This window comes from Podarcis pityusensis, assembly GCF_964106645.2.
Source record: "Podarcis pityusensis genome assembly, chromosome: 16".
In the NCBI taxonomy this organism is placed as follows: domain Eukaryota; kingdom Metazoa; phylum Chordata; class Lepidosauria; order Squamata; family Lacertidae; genus Podarcis; species Podarcis pityusensis.
In genome coordinates, this window is record NC_138041.1 from 28730086 (window position 1) to 28752029 (window position 21944).

The 21944-nt window shown below is 44.4% G+C and overlaps 1 long non-coding RNA gene and 1 pseudogene across 2 annotated transcripts in view; one reads left to right on the plus strand and one right to left on the minus strand.

Moving 5' to 3' along the window:
* Positions 1-21944, minus strand: part of LOC308465439 — a 272654-nt gene that overhangs the window by 142165 nt on the left and 108545 nt on the right. The window lies entirely within an intron of this gene.
* Positions 13339-13807, plus strand: LOC308465594 (cytochrome c oxidase subunit 6C pseudogene; annotated as a pseudogene). The gene has a single exon. The product of its transcript is annotated as a cytochrome c oxidase subunit 6C pseudogene (transcript).

The window sequence follows — 21944 nt, forward strand, 5'->3', positions numbered from 1 at the left end:
CAGGCAGATTTGTACTGATTGTGCAAATATGCCCACTGATCAGCCTGGCACCCTGGCAGGTGACATTCGCACCCCCCTGCAGGTGGTTTTATGTGATTGTTGGTTGGATTTGTGTGATCTGCGGGAACTTTTGAAACTCAACAACTTTGGGGTACCCTCCCTAAAAAAGCTCAACAACTCTGGGCAACGTTCCCAAAATTTGAAATGTGTGTGTGGGGGGGGGGGTGACAAAAAAAAATAAATCGCACCGGGTACCACCTGACCTTACGGGGATGCGGGTGGTGCTGTGGGTTAAACCACAGAGCCTAGGACTTGCCAATCAGAAGGTCGGCGGTTCCAATCCCCGCAACAGGGTGAGCTCCCGTTGCTCGGTCCCTGCTCCTGCCAACCTAGCAGTTCGAAAGCACGTCAAAGTGCAAGTAAATAAATAGGTACCGGTCAGGCGGGAAGGTAAACGGCGTTTCCGTGTGCTGCTCTGGTTCACCAGAAGTGGCTTATTCATGCTGGCCACATGACCCGGAAGCTGTACGCCGGCTCCCTCGACCAGTAAAGCGAGATGAGCGCCGCAACCCCAGAGTCGGCCACGACTGGACCTAATGGTCAGGGGTCCCTTTCCCTTTACCACCTGACCTTGCTATGCCTCTGCCTACACTGGATCTTAGTTCAACACAGCTGATGGGACAGGGACCCACACAGCACCTGAGACTAATTTAGGAGGCACTGGGCAAGCTGCATGCCACACGCAGCTCAGTCCTGCAGCCAAGATGCTGCCATGCCCTGCCCCACAGCAAATGCTGCCCGAAGCTGCTACCTCACTCTGCTTAACAGTAGGGCCGGCCCTTTGTTTGCACTGGGAGTGGGGAACTGGATCAGCACCGAAGTTCCCCTCCAGAAATAATTACCCATGATGATGAGAGGCATTCGTATTTTTTGACATTCAAATGATTATAACTATTTCTAAAATTGCAGTTATATATGTATTTATCTGTATGAACTAGCATGTGCAAATATAATGCAAATCTCTGTATTTCTTTCGGCCTGTATTTCTGTGGGGGTGGGTGTATAAATCTGCTTCTCTGGCAGCTTCGCCTCCCCTTAATTCCCCTTATCCACAAAGCCTCAATAATCCCGTCTATTTACAACCTCACCTCATTGATTCTTCACGTGTCAATGACTGCAGCCATCTCCAGGCCCCTTTGAGCCAACGAGGGAGGGAATAAAGCCTTAATTTAAAACTACATCAAAAGGGCAACTTCTCCATCAGGTCTTCACGGTCCTCTTCTTCTTCCTCTTCAGCATCCTGGGGGTGGGGAGGCCTTTTGGTCCCTGCTGAAGACATTTCCTCTTCCAACAACCCTTTTCTGTTAGACAGATCTTCTCCCCTATCTCTGTCTGTATTGGAATTGTTTCTAGATGTGTTAACTGATTTAGAAGACATCTGAAGGCAGCCCTGTATACGGAAGTTTTGGATGTTTGGTGTTTCATTATGTTTTTATATTTATTGGAAGCTGCCCAGAGTGGCTGGGGCAACCCACTCAGATTGGCTTTGTACAAATCATCATCATCATCATCATCTGTGGTTTTTTTTCTAAAAAAAATGTTTAGAGGTACTCTCATTTTGACTCAAGAAAACCACCATTTTATACTGTAGTTCAAATTGGGAAAAATAAATACAGTAAATGGACAATCGTACAAAGATTCACAAAATGTTTAGGGGCATGCATACCAGAAAAAAGCACTAATAATAATAATAATAAGAAGAAGAAGAAGAAGAAGAAGAAGAAGAAGAAGACATTTTGTATACTTGCCACCTTTTGGACTGCTTTGGGAGGAAGGATGGCGTATAAACTCAATTAACTAGCAACACTAAAAGCTCAGGTTTTACTTTTTACACATCTGATGAAATAGAGCTCTCTTTTTATAAGCTCGGTGGATCATTCTCCTACGGAGAAAAATTTTCCTAGTTGACTCATTTGCTCATTTTCCAATGAGTGTTATTGGGGGAGGGGAGCTATGGGATTCTGTGTTCATGCCTTGTTCGCTTATGCAAAACCAATCAACGTTATAATATTTTTTTATATATATTTTTAAAAGTCACCTGTGTTTTCTTAACCACGGTAACACACACACACACACACACACACACACACACACCCCTCAAGTGCCCTTGCTTGTCCAGGCAGGGGCAAACCTGAAGATTAAATTGCTTTCTGTTTTTAAACTGCCCATCGTTATCTCCAGTGGTGTATGTGTGTGTTTCTGCGTTTATTCTGCCATTGGAAGCAATTACAGGCAAAACTCAAGACCCCTGGCAGCAGCTCCATGGCTTTGGAAACCAGGGGGCTCCCAGATTCTGACAACGCTCCCTTGACCAGCACCTTCTCTGCTGAATTGACATGTTCCATTCCTCCTCTGATTGGCAGCCCCCTGCAACTCTCTGGGGAAGGCAGTTTCCTTTCTCCCGTGGCTATTGTCACAAAAATGAATAAATATCTCGCCTTCCTCCCATCCGCCTCCCCCTTCTACGCTTCCCTGCCTGCTGACGGTCTTCAAATTATCTCTGAGCTTGAATTCATTTGGCATGCTTTCCCTCCCTCCCTCCCTCCCTCCCGCTTTCTGAGCTGAGCTGCGTCTTTCGTGGTGGCATCACTTGGCAAATCCCAGACTTGCAGGAATCACAGAATTGTAGTGTTCAGAGGTAACCCAAAGTTCATCAAGTCCAACCCCTTGGAATCACGGTTAAAGTAAGGTTACCAGATTTTTTCCCCAATGAATCCGGGGACACTTTTCAACTTTCTACTAAATAGATGGATTTTGTCACAGGACTGATTTGTAAATCCGGGGACTGTCCCTGGGAAACAGGGACGTCTGGTTGTTGTTGTTGTTGTTGTTGTTGTTGTTTAGTCATTTAGTCGTGTCCGACTCTTCGTGACCCCCTGGACCAGAGCATGCCAGGCGCTCCTGCCTTCCACTGCCTCCCGCAGTTTGGTCAAACTCATGCTGGTAGCTTCGAGAACACTATCCAACCATCTCATCCTCTGTTGTCCCCTTCTCCTTGTGCCCTCCATCTTTCCCAACATCAGGGTCTTTTCCAGGGAGTCTTCTCTTCTCATGAGGTGGCCAAAGTATTGGAGCCTCAGCTTCAGGATCTGTCCTTCCAGGGAGCACTCAGGGCTGATTTCCTTCAGAATGGAGAGGTTTGATCTTCTTGCAGTCCACGGGACTCTCAAGAGTCTCCTCCAGCACCATAATTCAAAAGCATCAATTCTCCGGCGATCAGCCTTCTTTATGGTCCAGCTCTCACTTCCATACATCACTACTGGGAAAATCATAGCTTTAACTATATTGATGTCTGGTTAAAGATTCTCCAAAACATGGCAGACTCTCCAAGTGTCCCTATTTTCCAGGGACATCCCTGACTTACAGAAGCCGTCCCAGTTTCTGATTTGACCCTGAAATGTCCCACTTTTCCTTTTTTCCTATTTTCATTGGAAAAATGTTGGCGGGTATGGACTTATCCAACCCACGAGGCATCTGAAGGCAATCCTGTATAGGGAAGGGTTGTTTTTTTTAAATGTTTAATGTTTTATTGTGTTTTTATATATGTTGGAAGCTGCCCAGAGTGGCCGGGGCAACCCAGTCAGATATGTGGGGTAAAAGGTAAAGGTAAATGGACCGCTGACCATTAGGTCCAGTTGTGGCCGACTCTGGGGTTGCGGCGCTCATTCGCTTTATTGGCTGAGCGAGCCGCGTACAGCTTCCTGGCCATGTGGCCAGCATGACTAAGCCGCTTCTGGTGAACCAGATCAGCGCATGGAAACGCCGTTTACCTTCCTGTCAGAGTGGTACCTATTTATCTACTTGCACTTTGTGCTTTCGAACTGCTAAGTTGGCAGGAGCAGGGACCGAGCAACGGGAGCTCACCCCGTTGTGGGGATACGAACCGCTAATCTTCTGATTGGCAAGCCCTAGGCTCTGTGGTTTAACCCACAGCGCCACCCACAGACCATGTGTAGGGATAATTTTACTATGTGTGGGGTATAAATAGTAAAATTATCAGTATGGAATGGGGCGTCCCTATTTTAATTGGAGAAATGTTGGAGGGTATGACATGGTTCTCCCTGTTCCTTGTTTAATCCTCACAGCAAGCCCTTAGACCAGCTCTGCTTTTTTGGGGGGTTAAAAACTGTTTTTAAGCATGTATCAGAATCCCTCATGACAATTTTGGAAGACGTGACCCCAAACTCATGGAAATGTAAAATGCAATCTGCTGGCCTGAGGTTGGGACTCTCTGCCTCTTTCCTTGTGACGCAGGGTTTTGAGAGCTGAAGAATTAATACTCCAAAGGCTTAATTAAAGACACTGAGATGCAACTGTAAACTGCTGATATCAAGATCTGCCAATCGAACAAATTGTATGCTTTTTTTATTTCATTGTTTGTTTTTTTAAAAAAATGTTTAATGTTTGGTTATGTGATCAACTCCCCCCCGGGAACCAGTGTCCCCACTGTGGAAGGACGTGTGGGTCCAGAATTGGTTTCCATTTACAGACTCATTGTTAAAACCGTGTTTATGGAAGACAATCTTACTCGGCTGCGAATGATTTCCAAAGAAGAAGAAGAAGATATACAGTGGTACCCTGGGTTACAGACACCTCAGGTTACAAACACTTTGGGTTACAGACTCTGCTAACCCAGAAATAGTACCTCAGGTTAAGAACTTTACCTCAGGATGAGAACAGAAATCACGCACTGGCGGTGCTGTGGCAGCGGGAGGCCCTATTAGCTAAAGTGGTACCTCAGGTTAAGAACTGTTTCAGGTTAAGAACGGACCTCCGGAATGAATTAAGTAAGTAACCAGAGGTACCACTGTAAGTTGGAAGCTGCCCAGAGTGGCTGGGGCGACCCAGTAAGATGTGTGGGGTATAAATATGGAAATTATCATTATGGAATCGGACGTCCCTATTTTCTTTGGAGAAATGTTGGAGGGTACGTCATGGCTATCCAACCTCCAGTGAAGGAAAGTCCACCACCTTCTGAAAAATTCTTCCCAGTGTTTAAGCAGAATCTCCTTAAAATGAGATTGATTTGCATGATTAGGGCACAATCTTGACAGCTTTTGAAAATGCCCCTGACTATTCACACACACTTCAATCTAGCAATACGTTTTCTCATATTTTTTTAATGGCATATACCTGCATAAATACGTTTGAACTTCTTACGGCTTCACAAATGTGGGAAAACCCCTTTTGGGGAAAGCAATGGCGCAGTTTATATTTATCACTTCAAGGTTCATTGCAACATGCTGTTTGGCATTAATGCCCCCCACCCACCAACCCCACCCTGCCCGTCACTTTCCCTTAAAGAAAAAAAAAGGAAAAAAAGAAATACATATGAATTGCAAATAATCAAACATATTCACGCTCCAAGCAAAACCAGCCAGATTAATGGCATTTTGCCAGGATTGGCTTGGGTGTGAAATTTCTTGGTCGTTTGCATTCATTGAAGAAAAAGCCCTCTTTTCTCGGCGTGAGATTCCTTTGCCACCCAGGAAAATAGGAAGAAAAGGGCTATGCAGTGATTTGGGGTTGATTTATGGAGACAGTAATTAACTTTTTGGTCCCACACCTAAAGGTTTAATCTGAGATTTCGGTTGCAACTGCTACACTGAAACCCACCCCACCCCATTTTTTCTGGGCGCTGTACGTATTTATCTTAAAACTCTTCGCTGGTACTGTGGCAACCTTCACAGGTTTTCCTCTCATCACCATCCAGAGGTACTACTACCTGTCTTGGGCCCCCACTAGGTGGCTATTGAAGTTTCCCACAATGCTCATGATGTACTGTCTCCTTGGAGCATTATGGGAAATTAAAATGGCCAATTTGTAGACCCAGTTTGAGTTGCACTACATTTGCGTTGTACGTGCTTCAACAATTCCAAGTCTGAGAGTCAGTACAGTAGATGTTGCAAAGGTGGAGTGTTGTGGTAAGTTGGATGTTCTGCTGTGGCTAACGTCATTTCCCACCCCCCTTCTTAACAGAAGTCAAGACCCTAGAGAAACAGACCCTCCAAGTGTCCTTATTTTCCAGGAACAGTCCTGGATTTACAGAAGCTGCCCGGTTTCTTATTTGATCCCGGAATGTCCCACTTTTCCTTAGGACGTCCCTTTATTCACTGGAGAAATGTTGGAGGGTATGGAGCTATGCAACCCTCGAGCCAAGGAGATAAGTTACTATACAACCTTTAGAAGACATCTGTATACGTTTTTAAATGTTTAATGTTTCATTATGCTTTTATATATGTTGGAAGCTGCCAGAGTGACTGGAGAAACCCAGCTGGATGGTAGGGGTATTGTTGCTGTTGCTGCTGCTGCTATTATTATTATTATTATTATTAATTGAATAGGATGTCCCTATTTCCATTGGATAAATGTAGGAGGGTATGGAGGAATAGCAAGGAGTTCACAAAAGTACTTAAGTAGGTGCCCAAACTGTGAACTTACAGAATATTTGTGGTGATGTGTCGTGGAACAACCCCATTGAAGAAGATAACGGTGGTTACCTAGACCTCCTTGCTGGTTGTGAAGGCTTGAGCTTCAAGCTTCAGGGCTCCCAAAGTGTAGGTCTACTGAGTTATTTGCAGGTCACTCTCCTTCCCAGGCTGAGAGGGGGAAATGGTGAAAACAGGTTATTTTTTGGGACAGTGTGATTTTTGCAGCTGCTGTTGAAGTTGCAAAACAATGAAGCACAGGACAGAGCAATGGAGAACTTCTGAAACAACAGTGGGATATCAGCTCCGCCCAAGGCATGATGGAGAACAGCAACAACCGGGTAAAGATAGACATAATATTTTACAAGGACAGGAAGAAACATCATGGACAGAATAATTGCCACACACAGGAAGAACAAGGATATAGTTGGAATGCTTCACCTGTAGCTTTATAAATCGTTTAATGTGTCAATACGAATGGAAGTCGTTAATACTGCCGTTGTTGCGTAAGGGATTGTTATTTTGACTGGAGTGTAACTGAAATTAATAAGATTTTGGAACGCAGTAAGAAAGTAAATAATCAAACCATCAATTCTAGCACGCGGGAGGGGCACTTAAATTACATAATTTGGCATCTGAATGTTTGGTATTAGTAATTGTATTATAATTTGGCATTGTTAAGATGAGGCTATTATTGGATTATTGTAATTGAAAACTAATAAAAATTATTTTAGACAGATAGAAGATAGATAGATAGATAGATAGATAGATAGATAGATAGATAGATATAGATAGATGATAGATAGATAGATGATAGATAGATAGATGATAGATTAGGTAGGTAGATAGATAGATTAGGTAGGTAGGTAGGTAGGTAGATGATAGATAGATAGACCGACAGATAGATTCTTCTTCTTTGGCGATCACTCGTAGTCAAGTAAGATTGTCTTCCATAAACACAGTTCTAACAATAAGTCCGTAAGTGGCTGTGGAGGCCAATTCTGGATCCACACGTCCTTCCACAGTGGGGGACATAGGTTTCCGGGCGAGAGTTCATCATGGTGTGGATTTGCCAAGTGTGCCTTCCTCTTAGCACATTTCTCCCTTTCGAGTTTGAGTGTCTTTGAAGCCCATGACACCTTTGGTAAAGGCTGTTCTCCAACTGGAACACTCACAGGCAAGTGTTTCCCAGTTGTCAGTGTTTATACTACATTTTTAAGATTTGCCTTGAGAGAGTCTTTAAACCTCTTTTGTTTACCACCAACATTACGTTTTCCGTATATGTAGGTCTACCGCTGCACCAGGTAAACACACATGAGACCTCAACACAGTAGAAGACCCACCTGGAAGCAGTTGGGGTAGGGGCAAAACTAGAATTAGTTGGCAAGGCCTGTTGCTGGCTCTGCCTCCTGTTTGGCCTCCCTGTTTTCCTCTTTGTCTGCCCCGATGGGCACCATCCGCCACTGGATATAAGAAGGGGTCTAGGCAGTGCTCTCCCCACTTGGGATTCCCAGCAACTCTGACCACGGTGGCAGAAGTCTGATCTTTTGTCTGTCCTGAGTCCTCCAGCGTTCAGCCCCAAGGGCACCTGGAGCAGCCCAATTTCCTTGTCAATTGCCTTTTCTACTGAGTCCGACCAATGACCTACCCAGGCCTGTCCAGTTTGCCCGGCCTGGCAAGCGCCTTCCCGGCACTCCAGACCCATTTCGCATCACCTGGGAAGTGACAGACTGCGAGACTGGTTACACTACGCTCAGATTAAAGAAGTTTTTAAAAATGACAAGAAACTAGGGTTCCAGGTGGAGAAATCGAAACTAGAAACGGAATTGTTAGAACCAAAGACTAAGGTACTTTCAAGGATGTATAACTTGCTGTTAAAATGGAATACACAAGATGAAATGGTCAAATCGGCTATGATAAGGTGGGCACAGGATATTGGGTATAATATTATGTTTGAGGACTGGGAAAGGTTGTGGAATACTGGATTGAAATTTACTGCATGTAACGCTTTGAAAGAAAATGTAATGAAAATGATATATAGATGGTACATGACCCCAGTCAAACTTGCAAAAATTTACCACCTGTCTGATAATAAGTGTTGGAAATGTAAAGAGACCGAAGCAACATTCTTCCATCTCTGGTGGACTTGCCCTAAAGTGAAGGCGTTCTGGGAAATGATTTATAATGAATTGAAAAAGGTATTTAAGTATACCTTCACTAAGAAACCAGAGGCCTTTCTTTTGGGTATTGTCGGCCAAGGGGTGGTAAAGAAGGATTGGACATTTTTCATGTATGCAACAACAGCGGCAAGGATACTTCTTGCAAAGTACTGGAAAACTCAAGATCTACCCACACTGGAAGAATGGCAGATGCAACTGATAGGCTATATGGAACTAGCTGAGATGACCGGCAGAATCCGTGACCTGGGAGAAGAGAGGATGGAGGAGGATTGGAAGAAATTTAAGAACTATTTACAAAAACATTGCAACTTGAGTGAATGCTAAGCAGGATGCTAGATCATAAATAAATTGAGCACCACTAACTTAGATGTCTTAAGAAAATAAGTGAGATTGAGAAAATATAACTCTTTTTTGAGAATTATAAGATTATGAATATATAGACGGGATATAAGAATGCAAATAAGTTAACAAATTGCTGGTAAAAAGTTATAACGCTGAAAGTGGGAGCGGGAGATGTGAGGAAGTCAAAAAAAAATATGTGAAAGTTTGTTAAGATATTTGTTACAATGCCTGTTACATTTATTTTTATTGTAAACTCCAATAAATATTATATATAAAAAAAAAAAAGGAAGTGACAGACTGCTAGCTCAGGGTTATAACATAAAATAAGGCAGACTTTTGACATTCTGAGCCTGAGCAACAGACAGCTGGAACGAAGCAAGCATGAAAACACGGAAATCTCTTCCCCCTCTTTTTTTTTTAACTGAAGAATAAAGAGTTTGCTTTCATTTTTTCGCAGCTCTGGCCTTCTCCCGGGGAAGCGGGAGGGCGGAGAGCTCCTTTAACTAAACGATGAGAACAAAACAAATTGCGAGGAAGAGGCCAAAACGCCCTTGAGCACGAAACTTCCATGCCCTCATTTGTTTTAATTGCATGTCTGTGCTTTCTTCCTCCACAAAAACCCTCCATTTGGGGCAGGGTCTGTGTGAGGCTGCGGAAAGAGCAGGCTTCTGTTGGCGGGTGGGCTAGGCCGTGATTTTACGACCCCTTTTTATAATAATAAAATTAATGACTGATAAGGATGATGATGGGGCAAGGGCCCACCCAGATCCTATTGTCCTGAAGCGTAAAGTCTGTGTAGAAAAGATTCCTGTTTTTCTCTGGTTCCCCCCTCACTGTTCTTTTTCTCCTTTAACTTTATGAAGAGTCCAGCTGGATCAACTCAAAGACCCACTCAGTTCAGTATCCTGCTTCCCACAGATGACCAGAAGTCCAAGCGCAATCTGGGCTTCCTCCACACCAGTATTTGTCCCCATTTGTGTGGGTTCTGGGAGTGTGTGGGCATTTTTTCTCTCCCTCCCTCCCCCTCTAGCCATGAGAGTAGTTCTTTTGTTCCCTTCTTTCTTTTCTTCTTTTAATTTTTTTAAAAAAATATTTTGACAAAGCAATACAGTGGTACCTTGAGTTACATACGCTTCAGGTTACATAAGCTTCAGGTTACAGACTCCGCGAACCCAGAAATAGTGCTTCAGGTTAAGAACTTTGCTTCAGGATGAGAACAGAAATGGTGCTCCGGCAACGCGGCACCAGCAGGAGGCCCCATTAGCTAAAGTGGTACCTCAGGTTAAGAACAGTTTCAGGTTAAGAACGGACCTCCGGAATGAATTAAGTACTTAACCCGAGGTACCACTATAATCATAAACAGATAAGAATAAAAATGTGCACCCCACCACTGAGACCATTCCATTGTAACTATCCGGCCTCCCAAAATTTCAACGCTTGTGGCGATGGTTTGTCCCCTTTCGGCTTTAACAGTACAAATTCTATAAATACCCTCCATATCTCCTCAAAATAATTTCTCCTGCATATTCCCCGCCTTGCCTTAATGGCAATTGTAATAGCTATACCCCACACCTCTTTATACCATCCTTCCATTTTATATTCTACTTGCCCCTTCCACTTCCTGGCTATAATAATTCATGCAGCTGTCAATAAATTTGTGAGCAAGTCCTTCATAGACTATGAACCTTCCACTCTATCGTAAATTGATAATAATGCTACCTCTGGGCTTTTGGCAAGTTTTCACCCAGTGATTTCTGTTATCTCCTTAAACACCTTTTGCCAAAAAAACTGTACATATTTACATCCCCACCACATGTGAACATAATTCTCTGTTACCTGGCATTCCCTCCAACATAACAAACAAATATTCATGGGAGTAGTTCTACAGGTTTGGTTTATATGTGATTTTCGTGTATACACCAAACCCTTGGAACCGGACCCCCGCGTAAGATGTGATTGGTACTGTATGTCTATAGACCTACGATGACTAAAAATGGTTAGGTTTTGGGGTGAGGATAATGACTGGAGTCCTTCTCCCCTATAGATAGCCCTCCATTCCAACTCTACTTCGAGATCATACGTCTTCAACCAGATGTGTTGGAGCAAAGCTTTGCCGCCATGTTGGATTCCAGCTTGGATTCTGAGTGGACCAAAGGAGAACAACAAGCGTATCTGAAACCACAACTTGTCCGCCTGACAAAGTGCTCATTTTATCAATTTCCACTGGTGGATAGAGCAACGCATGTAAATTTTACTTTTGTATACAGTGGTTGGTACCTTGGTTCTCAAACTTAATCCGTTCCGGAAGTCTGTTCCAAAACCAAGGCGCGCTTTCCCATAGAAAGTAAGGCAAAACGGATTGATCCATTCCAGACTTTTAAAAACAACCCCTCAAGCAGCAATTTAACATGAATTTTACTATCTGACGAGACCACTGATCCATAAAATGAAAGCAATAAACAATGTACTGCAGTCACACAATCAATCAATCAATCAATCAATCAATCAGTAGCTGAACTGGGTTCCACACAATCACAAAAACAAAACAAGAAAGAGCCACAAAAACGCAAACTAAACAGCAAAAACAGACAGACCTCAGCGTAACACTCAAAACGGAAGTGTGGCACTCAAATCGGAAGCATAACACTCAAAATGGAGCACATTTGGCTTCCAAAAAAAGTTCGCAAACCGGAACACTTACTTGCACTGCTTGGTTTCCAAGTGTTTGAGTACCAAGGCGTTTGAGAACCAAGGTACCACCGTAGATTCTACACATCTATATAGCCCATTCCTGTATTGCCAAGCAAAAACTAGCACTGGGGAGAGGGGGTGGCTTGGGGAGAGTTCCAGGGGCCTGACAGAGTGGCATGGAGGGCCACATCTGGCTTCCAGGGCCTGAGGCTCCCCGCCTTTGGAGTTCAAGGAAGCTGGATCCCACCTTCTCTAAAGAGAAGCTCCCTTTCCTACCATAAAAATGCCATTTCTTTGGCCCTACGCGGCAAGTCGTTTTCTGTTTCCTCTCTAATGATGACACCGTGGATTAGACGGCTTCGAGCTACAGAGCCCCAGGGGCACATCTCGCCCGAGGTTTTACTTAATTACTGGCAAACTCTGTCATTTAGCAACCGGAGCCGGTCAAGCCATGCACAGAGCCAACGGGTCTAATTCGATTCCGTGGCGGATTGCTCTCAGGAGCTGCCCTTCAATGAATCGGCATTTGATATCTTATCTGGGAGATCAGGAAAAGAGAGAGGGAGAAAGGAGAAATAAGGAGGGGGAGCTCCTTTTGGAACCGATGAGCAGGATCTCTTCAAAGCTTTGTGAGCGCTCCCATGGAGATCTCTCCCAGTTAAAATCCTTCGGGATGTTAGCGTAAGAAACAGAATTTGCCAGCATTTGAATGTGTGCCCTGAGCTTTAGTTCCTACACAGTGGATCCGTACGACATCACTTGATTCCATTACGACTTGGGGAGAGAGATCTCTCTCTTTTTTATTTTACAATAATATTTATTTTTCATACATAAACATAACGAAAAAATAAAAAGTTGACAATAATAAAGGAAAAAGAATGAAAAAGAAAAAGAAAAAAGAATATGAAACACAACAGATCATCACTTGACTATCACTTAATTAATTAAAATCCGTCTTCATAAACATATTCTTTGGCTTCCTCTAATATCTTCCATCTGAATTTCTTAGTAATTATATATAGCAGTTTCCAATATCATTATTTCATAAACCATATCACAGTCATAATCATATTTCCTTACTTTTCTTTTTGTACATTTTCTTATTTATATATTTAATCACAATTTAATCCTAGGCCTAATTGATTCTTTCAAGTGATTACATATCTTTAATATTACAATATTTATTCAAATAGTCTTTGAATTTCTACCAGTCTTCTTGGTGTTCCTCTTCTTTCTGGTCGCGGATTCTCCCGGTGAGGTCAGCCAGCTCCATAAACTCCACCATCTTCATCTGCCATTCTTCTACCGTTGGTAATTCTTGTGTTTTCCATTTTTTAGCTAATAAAATCCGTGCAGCAGTTGTGGCATACAAAAATACTTTTACATCTTTTTTGGGCAGTTCAGAACCTGTTATTCCAAGGAGAAAGGCCTCTGGTTTCTTCATAAAAGTGTATTTCATCAATTATTTTAGTTCATTATAAATTTTTCCCCAAAAGTCTTTTACCTTGGAGCAAGTCCACCACATATGATGAAAAGTACCTTCCTTTTCTTTACTTTTCCAACACAAATTATCACAATTGTGGTAGATCTTCTCTTCAGCTCTCAGCCTTCCTTCACTCAGAAGTAACTCTGGGTGGTGCGCAGGCGGGAGCTGCCGTTCAGAAGGTGAATGAGGAAGGACAGGGCAGGATACTTCCGTGTACAAGGAGGACCTTGCGGTTCCAGCGCTTTCTGTGAGACGAGAAAACATCACCATGTCTGCTGCTTTGTTGCCCAAGCCCCAGATGAGAGGCCTCCTGGCCAGTCATCTGAGAAAACACATTGTAGTGGCTTTCCTTTTTTCAATGGGATGTGCAGCTGGATACAAGTTTGGTGTGGCTGAACCAAGGAAAAGAGCGTATGCTGAGTTCTATAAAAACTATGATGCCATGAAGGAGTTTGAGGCCATGAGAAAAGCTGGGGTGTTTGAAAGTCCACCACTCAAATGATCATGAACCCTCCTCTCCGGATACCTGACAACTGAACATCAATGTTTCGGTGAACTATTCCTTGTGATCCACTTTGGTGTTGATCATGCTGTAACATTGATCATTAAATTAAATACTTTAAAAATAATAATTGTTAAGTTGTGGGTGAACATATCAGACGACACAGTGATTCTTCAAACAGCTCTTGTTTATTCACAGGCCAGGACAGAACTGAACTGAAGGGTTCAGCCAGCCTGCTTATATAGAGCTCCAGTACAACGCAACTGTAGCAACTTTCTAAAACTATCCAATCACTGAATGTCACTTTCGATCCCTTATTTGCATAACTATCTACAGTATCCCCCTGCTGGCCCAGGGTGAGAACTTCAGTACATAACAATAATAAAAAGTAACTCTGGATGGGGCTCGCTTCCAAGGAATTGTGCAGAATCTTGCAGCTCTCATTTTTTATCTCTTCGCCCCCTGGTTCATAATCCTTCCTTCCTGATCTCCAGCACAACCTTAAGAAGAGCCTGCTGAATCAGGCCAATGGTCCATCTAGTCCTGCGTCTTGTTCTCACCATGGCCAACCAGGTGCCTGCAAGGGAACCAGGGAACAGAAGATGAGCACCAGAGCCATAGCTTTCAACCGTCCCTTATTTGGCGGGAAAGTCCCTTACCCCAGCGCCGTGTCCCGCTGCTGTCCCTTATTGATGATGTCCCTTAAATATCCCGGGTTTTAAAGGAAGCAGCTCCTCTCCCTCCCTCCCTGCTGGCCAGGGAGGAGGGAGGCTCCAACTGTCTTGCTTGGCTGCGTTGCTCACCCAATAAGGAGTCTAAGAATGACTGGGAGTTGCAGCTTGCATACCTTGTGCCAGTCAAATCGGCCACGTTGCCTGGGGACTCGCCTTTGCTCAGCGCTTCCCAGCGGAGAGGTGGCGGTGGTTTTCCTTGCTGCATCCCCTTTGCCGGGTTGCTGCGCTGTGGGAACCACCGCTTGAGGCTTCATTTGGCTGCTAGCTGGGCTTTCTGCCTTTGGCTCGGAGGGGCTCAGAAGTTGAACATACCTGTGCTCTAAAAATCCCTTATTTTAGCTGCTGGTCCCTTATTTTCAAATCTGGAAGTCGACAGCTATGACCAGAGCACTGTGGTTTCCAACAAATGGTGATCAGAGGCATTGCTGTCTCCAACTGTGGAGAGGCAGAGATGATGGTAGCCACTGACAGCTCTCTTCCCCATGACTGTGTCCAATCCTCTTTTAAAGTCATGCTAGTTGGTTGCGATACCAGCCTCCTGGAGGAGGAGGGAGTTTCATCGTTTGGCTATGCTCTGCTTTCTTTTACAGTGGTACCTTGGGTTACAGACGCTTCAGGTTACAGACTCCGCTAACCCAGAAATAGTACCTTGGGTTAAGAACTTTGCTTCAGGATGAGAACAGAAACCATGCGGCGGTGGCGGGAAGCTGCATTAGCTAAAGTGGTGCCTCAGGTTAAGAACAGTTTCAGGTTAAGAACAGACCTCCAGAACGAATTAAGTTCTTAACCAGAGGTACCACTGTATTTGCCCCAATCTTCTCTCCCTGAAGAGAGGTTAAAACCTTTACTGCAGTTCTAACCATGTCTTCTCACCTGTAAGTCCTACTGAATTCAGCAGGGCTTGCCGATCGGAAGGTCGGCGGTTTGAATCCCCGCGATGGGGTGAGCTCCTGTTGCTCTGTCCAAGCTCCTGCCAACCTTGCAGTTCGAAAGCATGGCAAAGTGCAAGTAGATGAATAGGTACCACTGCGGCGGGAAGGTAAACAGCATTTCCATGTGCCCTGGTTTCCATCACGGTGTCCTGTTGCACCAGAAGCGGTTTAGTCATGCTGGCCACGTAACCTGGAAAGCTTTCTGTGGACAAACGCCAGCTCATTCAGCCTGAAAGCGAGATGAGTGCCGCAACCCCATAGTCGCCTTTGACTTAACCTTCCAGGGGTCCTTGACCTTACCTTTACCTTACTCCAAAGTAAGTGCAGTCTGGAGTCAGGACTGCAACCACTGCCTTAATCCTGGGCCCATTTTCAGTTCAGGAGAGGACCCCAGTTCTGCAGATATAAGGAAATGTTACTCTGGGAAGGGAAAGCTCCTTTGGTTTGGCTGGTGCCTCTTCACTCTAGGGCAGGGACCACCACCCCCTTCCCTAGAGCCCCACACCACCCATTTGCAGGAGAGAACCCACCTATTCTGCTGACTTCATTCCTTCCCTCTCTTGGTTCCCCATCCCTATTGAATGAGATTTCCTTCCTGCATACAACACCTTGGCTCATAGGAGGAGTGAGGCAAGTGCAGACTTTTGCCCCTATGGCAAAATCTGTAGATACCAATACTGTACCTGAATTTTTCCTACCTGAAGCTCATCGCGATTGCATTCCAAAGGGGCAGGAGGGGCCGCCACAATAAAGGCCCTGATCCTAGTCGACAGACCCTCCAAGTGTCCCTATTTTTCCAGGGACAGTCCCAGATTTACAGAAGCCGTTCCGGTTTCTGATTTGATCCCGGAATGTCCCGCTTTTCCTTAGGATGTCCCTGTTTTCATTAGAGAAATGTTGGACAGTATGGAGCTAGGCAACCCCCAAGCCAAGGAGATAAGACAACCGTTAGAAGACATCTGAAGGAAGCCCTGTATAGGGAAGGGTTTTTTAAAAATGTTTTCTTATGTTTTTATATATGTTGGAAGCGTCCCAGAGTGGCTGGGGCAACCCAGTAAGATAGGTGGGGTATAAATAATAAAAAATGTATTATTATGGAATAGGACATCCCTATTTTCATCTGAGAAATGTTGGAGGATATGGTGGGAGTATGTACTCCCTCTTGGCAAATAGGGGCAGCTGGGGCATATCTGCTTACGACGTTACCTTAATTCTTTTCCTTTGTTCATCAAATATAGAGCAAATGGCCCTCTTTGTACCAAATCTGCGAAGTACAAAAAAAAGCCACTTTGCTACCCACTCCCCTGCCACTAATAAACCAAAATTTGACAAGAGCTAGTTTTGGTTGGTTTTCACAGGCATTGTGAGACATGCAAAGATCTTCTCTGCTTACCTAACCGGTTCTAACCGCAACTAGATTACAGCCCTCGCAATTTGATTACGATGTAAGTGGGGAATTATTATGGATTTAAGTTATTGTAGTATAGCTTTTATGATTCTTGCTGCGCTATTACTCTGATAGTGCTAGAATTGTCTGTGGAATGGAAGTTGCTGGATAAAATTTGTAGTAATATTCTCTTTTTCCTTGAGAAAATTTCCTTGCGCTACAATTTAGGAAGACTTTAATGCCCTGAGGGCCTTAAATGAGAATCTCTCTTGATGGTTCTCTGTACCCAATTTATTCTAGTTTATTTTTTACAGCTTCTTCCTCCTTTAAACCTTTCAATTTCTTCTATTTCTTCACTGGTTAGAACCAGTGAAGGTGCCTCCATTAGGACAAATGGGGCACTGCCCCACCAAACTCAATCTGCCCTTGGTCAGCCTTCACCTGCCTACATCCTTCCTTGCAACCAGTCCAACGTGGTGGTGGCGGCACTGACAATCAGCTTCCTCTGCCTTAGCCTCTGTATAACTCAGAAGGGAGGAAGATTGAGCTGATGGGCTCTGGTTCCACCTAGTGCTGACCTCCTGTATTACACCTCCCCCACTCAGAAACCCAATGGAGACCAGCATACAATTTATTCTCATCATCATCATCATCATCATTATCATTATTATCACCAATAATTTTACAATCATTTTAAACTTTCAAAACTCAACATCCTTCCCCCCCCCCTTTCTGCGGTTCCTTAAATTTATTTTTAATATTTTCTGCATATCCAAATTAACTTAATTTGCTCATTTATTTGTCTACTTTAAATATATACTCTTATAACACTGCAGGTTATTGCAATACAGTGGTACCTCGGGTTCAGTACTTAATTCGTTCCGGAGGTCCGTTCTTAACCTGAAACTGTTCTTAACCTGAAGCACCACTTTAGCTAATGGGGCCTCCTGCTGCTGCCGCGCCACCAGAGCACGATTTCTGTTCTTATCCTGAAGCAAAGTTCTTAACCCAAGGTACTATTTCTGGGTTAGCGGAGTGTGTAACCTGAAGCGTATGTAACCTGAAGTGTATGTAACCTGAGGTACCATTCTACAGCGCAATGCCAACTTCATCGTCCGCCATTTGGGACTCAAAGCTAACTTTGGCTAAGCTTAAAACCGGAGCAAGGTTGTCCTTTTTCTCATTTCGGATCCAAGACGGTTTGGAGAAAACACACATCCAAATGCAACATTTCATAAGAAATGACAGGATGGATAAAGGACCGATTCAGATGGGAGCTAATGCCATGCATACATCACTTCCCAAACTAGATTCAGAGTACATGGGCATGTGTACACAGCCTTTAATTTAACCAGAGACTATAAACTTTGTTTGTCAACACTCTCATCCACCAAGGCCAGTTGTTTTGCCCAGGGGTGTGGTTCTGTTATAGATCTGGAGGCAATAAGCACACTTAGGAGTGAGGACCAAAGGTTTGATTAATGCACAGCAAGCATACAGCTGAATGTTTTTTACACACAAGTCTAATCAAAGCTTTAAGCAGACACAACTGTCTGTATCAGCATATCTCATGTGCCTTCTGCTACTGGAGAACACTTGAGCTTTTGTCCTACTACTCCTTTCTCATAAAATAATAATAATAATAATAATAATAATAATAATAATAATAATAATTTATTCAAACCCCAGCCATCTGGCTGGGTTTCCCCAGCCACTCTGGGTGGCTTCCAACAAAATATTAAAATACAGTAATCCGTCAAATATTAAAAGTTTCCCTAAACAGGACTGCCTTCAGATGTCTTCTAAAGGTCTGGTAGTCGTTTATTTCCTTGACATCTGATGGGACGGTGTTCCACAGGGCGGGCACCACTACCGAGAAGGCCCTCTGCCTGGTTCCCTGTAACCTCACTTCTCGCAATGAGGGAACCACCAGAAGGCCCTAGGCACTGGCTGGCATAATGCTGGCTACACGGAAACAGTGTTAACTTCTTCAATGATAGGTACAAAGAAAGCTACGCTCAGACCTTTTCATGCAGATTTTGGGGGGGGGCATTAAAGGGGCAATTGCAAGCATCATTCTAACGAAATATGATACCAATGCTATTTCACAACGAGATAGGTAAAGGTAAAGGGACCCCTGACCATTAGGTCCAGTCGTGACCGACTCTGGGGTTGTGGCGCTCATCTCGCTTTATTGGCCGAGGGAGCCGGCGTACATCTTCCGGGTCATGTGGCCAGCATGACTAAGCCGCTTCTGGCGAACCAGAGCAGCGCACGGAAACGCCGTTTACCTTCCCGTCAGAGCAGTACCTATTGATCTACTTGCACTTTGATGTGCTTTCGAACTGCTAGGTTGGCAGGAGCAGGGACTGAGCAACGGGAGCTCACTCCGTTGCGGGGATTTGAACCGCCGACCTTCTGATCGGCAAGTCCTAGGCTCTGTGGTTTAACCCACAGCCGCCCCCGTGTCCCTTCACAACGAGATACTTACTACCTATCCCAATTATCCCGAAACAGTCCGTATTCCTTGGCAATTGCCCCTAGTAAATCTTTGTCCCTGTTTTTGAGTATCGAACGCTGCCTTACCACAAAGTCCATCGAGCTCAGTACTGCCCGCACTGACTCGCAGCAGCTCTCCTGGGTTTCGGAAAGGGCACTCTCCCAGTGTTACCTGGCGATGCTGAACATTGAACCTGGACCTTCTGCAGGCAAAGCAAGGGCAAAGCAAGTGATAGCCCTTCCATTTTAGAAATCATCACCTTTGCCTTGGGGTGTGTGTGCTTGGTTGAAATTTTGTTGGTGTGAGTTGCAAAAGGCCAAACCAGCTGAGATGCCAGCCACACAGTGAATCTGTCAGTTTCCACATCAGTCTGTGGATGGTGTCCCCCCCCCCAAAGGAAGTCCTCCTGGAACTCCGGCTTTTTAGTGGAAATTTCTATCTTTTACCAGTGCCCCCCACCCGTGGATCCAGCTTTCTCCATGCCACACCTGCTAATTCAGCCGCAGCCCCCCCCCCCCGAGACGTTACATAATGCCCTCCACCAAATCCTGTCTGCCAAATCCCAGAAATTATGACAAAAGGTTTCTATCCCCCCTGACCCCACCCTCCACTCCCCAGCTTTGTTTTCTCTAAAGAAACCTATTTATTTTTTTTGTTTTGAGATGGGGATGACAGACCGGCGTTTCCACTTGGCTGAAGCTGAGGAGTTTCAGGTTTGCCTGAGAGATTGCTTCACTGTTGTTTTCTAAATGAACCTCCTGAGGGCTGAGCTGGAAGCGCCACTGGTGTCAGAAGTGAAAACACAGCTTGCTGGTGGGTCGCTCTGGAACTCAGGCAGCAGATCTTGGCCTCGCTTTTAGGCGTGATTCAGTCCATGCTTTCTCATGGCAACTTCCCCAAACAATGTGGTCTCATTTTTTTATGTATATTTTTTGGTATAAGAAAAATACACATCTGGGCCAGTTCCAGCTCCCCTGAGAGAAGACATCTGGAGCAGCCTCTCAGACCCCTCTTTTGTCACTGACATGCCTCTTCAATCTGCAAATAATCTAGGATCTTCGTTGCTTTTTGGAGAACGAGATGGGCTGGCTGCAAGCGAAACTCACTGGATGGAAATTCTTCTTTATTGCATTTATTTCTCACCTTTTTCTTCAGTGTGCACAAAGTGGCATAAATAATAATAATAATAATAATAATAATAATAATAATAATAATTGCACTCCACCTATCTGACTGGGTTGCCCCAGCCACTCAGGGCAGCTTCCAACATGTATAAAAACATAATAAAACATTACACATCTAAAGGTTTACTTATACAGGGCTGCCTTCAGATATCTTCTAAAGGTAATACAGTGGTACCTCGGGTTAAGTACTTAATCCATTCTGGAGGTCCGTTCTTAACCTGAAACTGTTCTTAACCTGAAGCACCACTTTAGCTAATGGGGACTCCTGCTGCCGTTGCGCCGCCGGAGCACGATTTCTGTTCTCATCCTGAAGCAAAGTTCTTAACCCAAGGTACTATTTCTGGGTTACCGGAGTCTGTAACCTGAAGCATATGTAAACAGGACTTACTTCTGAGTAGACGTGAATAGGAGTGCAATGGTAGTTCCTAAAGGGCCACTGAGTGGATATTTTCTTTCTGTACCTGTAATATACTCGGAGTCGAGAGTGGATTTCATGCTCTTTATTCAGCTCATAGTGGTGAGGAGGAATGGAAGTTCCCCCAGAATGTCTGCTTTATATACATTATTTACACAATGGGCCCCACATGATTGGCTAATTCCGGGATTCTTCAGAAGGCCAATCAGGTTGCAGATTCACTTCCACCTGCAGCTGGATTGGATGGCTCCTGTGGACCAATCAGACTGCTGCATTCTGGGTCCTATTGTTCTAGGACCAATCAGACTGCTGCATTCTGAATCCTATTGTTCTAGGACCAATCAGACTGCTGCATTCTGAATCCTATTGTTCTAGGACCAATCAGACTGCTGCATTCTGAATCCTATTGTTCTAGGACCAATCAGACTGCTGCATTCTGAATCCTATTGTTCTAGGACCAATCAGACTGCTGCATTCTGAATCCTATTGTTCTAGGACCAATCAGACTGCTGCATTCTGAATCCTATTGTTCTAGGACCAATCAGACTGCTGCATTCTGAATCCTATTGTTCTAGGACCAATCAGACTGCTGCATTCTGAATCCTATTGTTCTAGGACCAATCAGACTGCTGCATTCTGAATCCTATTGTTCTAGGACCAATCAGACTACTGCATTCTGAATCCTATTGTTCTAGGACCAATCAGACTGCTGCCTTTTGGATCCTATTCAACACAGTACATAACAGTACCCTTGTTGCTTTGGTCAGATGCAAAGCTGGGCACATGGAGATGCCGAACATTTGCACACCTTCCTTAAATCCATTTCCCTCCCTCTCTCCCTTCGCAGCTCCTCCATCGTTCTCAGTGGACTTGCGTTTCGACTTCGGGTTTGGCACGAAACGTGGATGGATGTGAAGGTTTTCCTGGCTCCGCTCTTTGATTCCTGAACTGCCCACAGCCCTGGTTGTCTGCCCAGATGGAGTCTGGTACGTGAGGCAGTGGGGGAAAGCGCTTGAACTCTTGAGACAAAAGCTACAAACAAGCAACCGATGGCGGGGTCCAGAAAGAGCCAGGGCACAACCTCAGTCTGTCCTCAGCCAGCC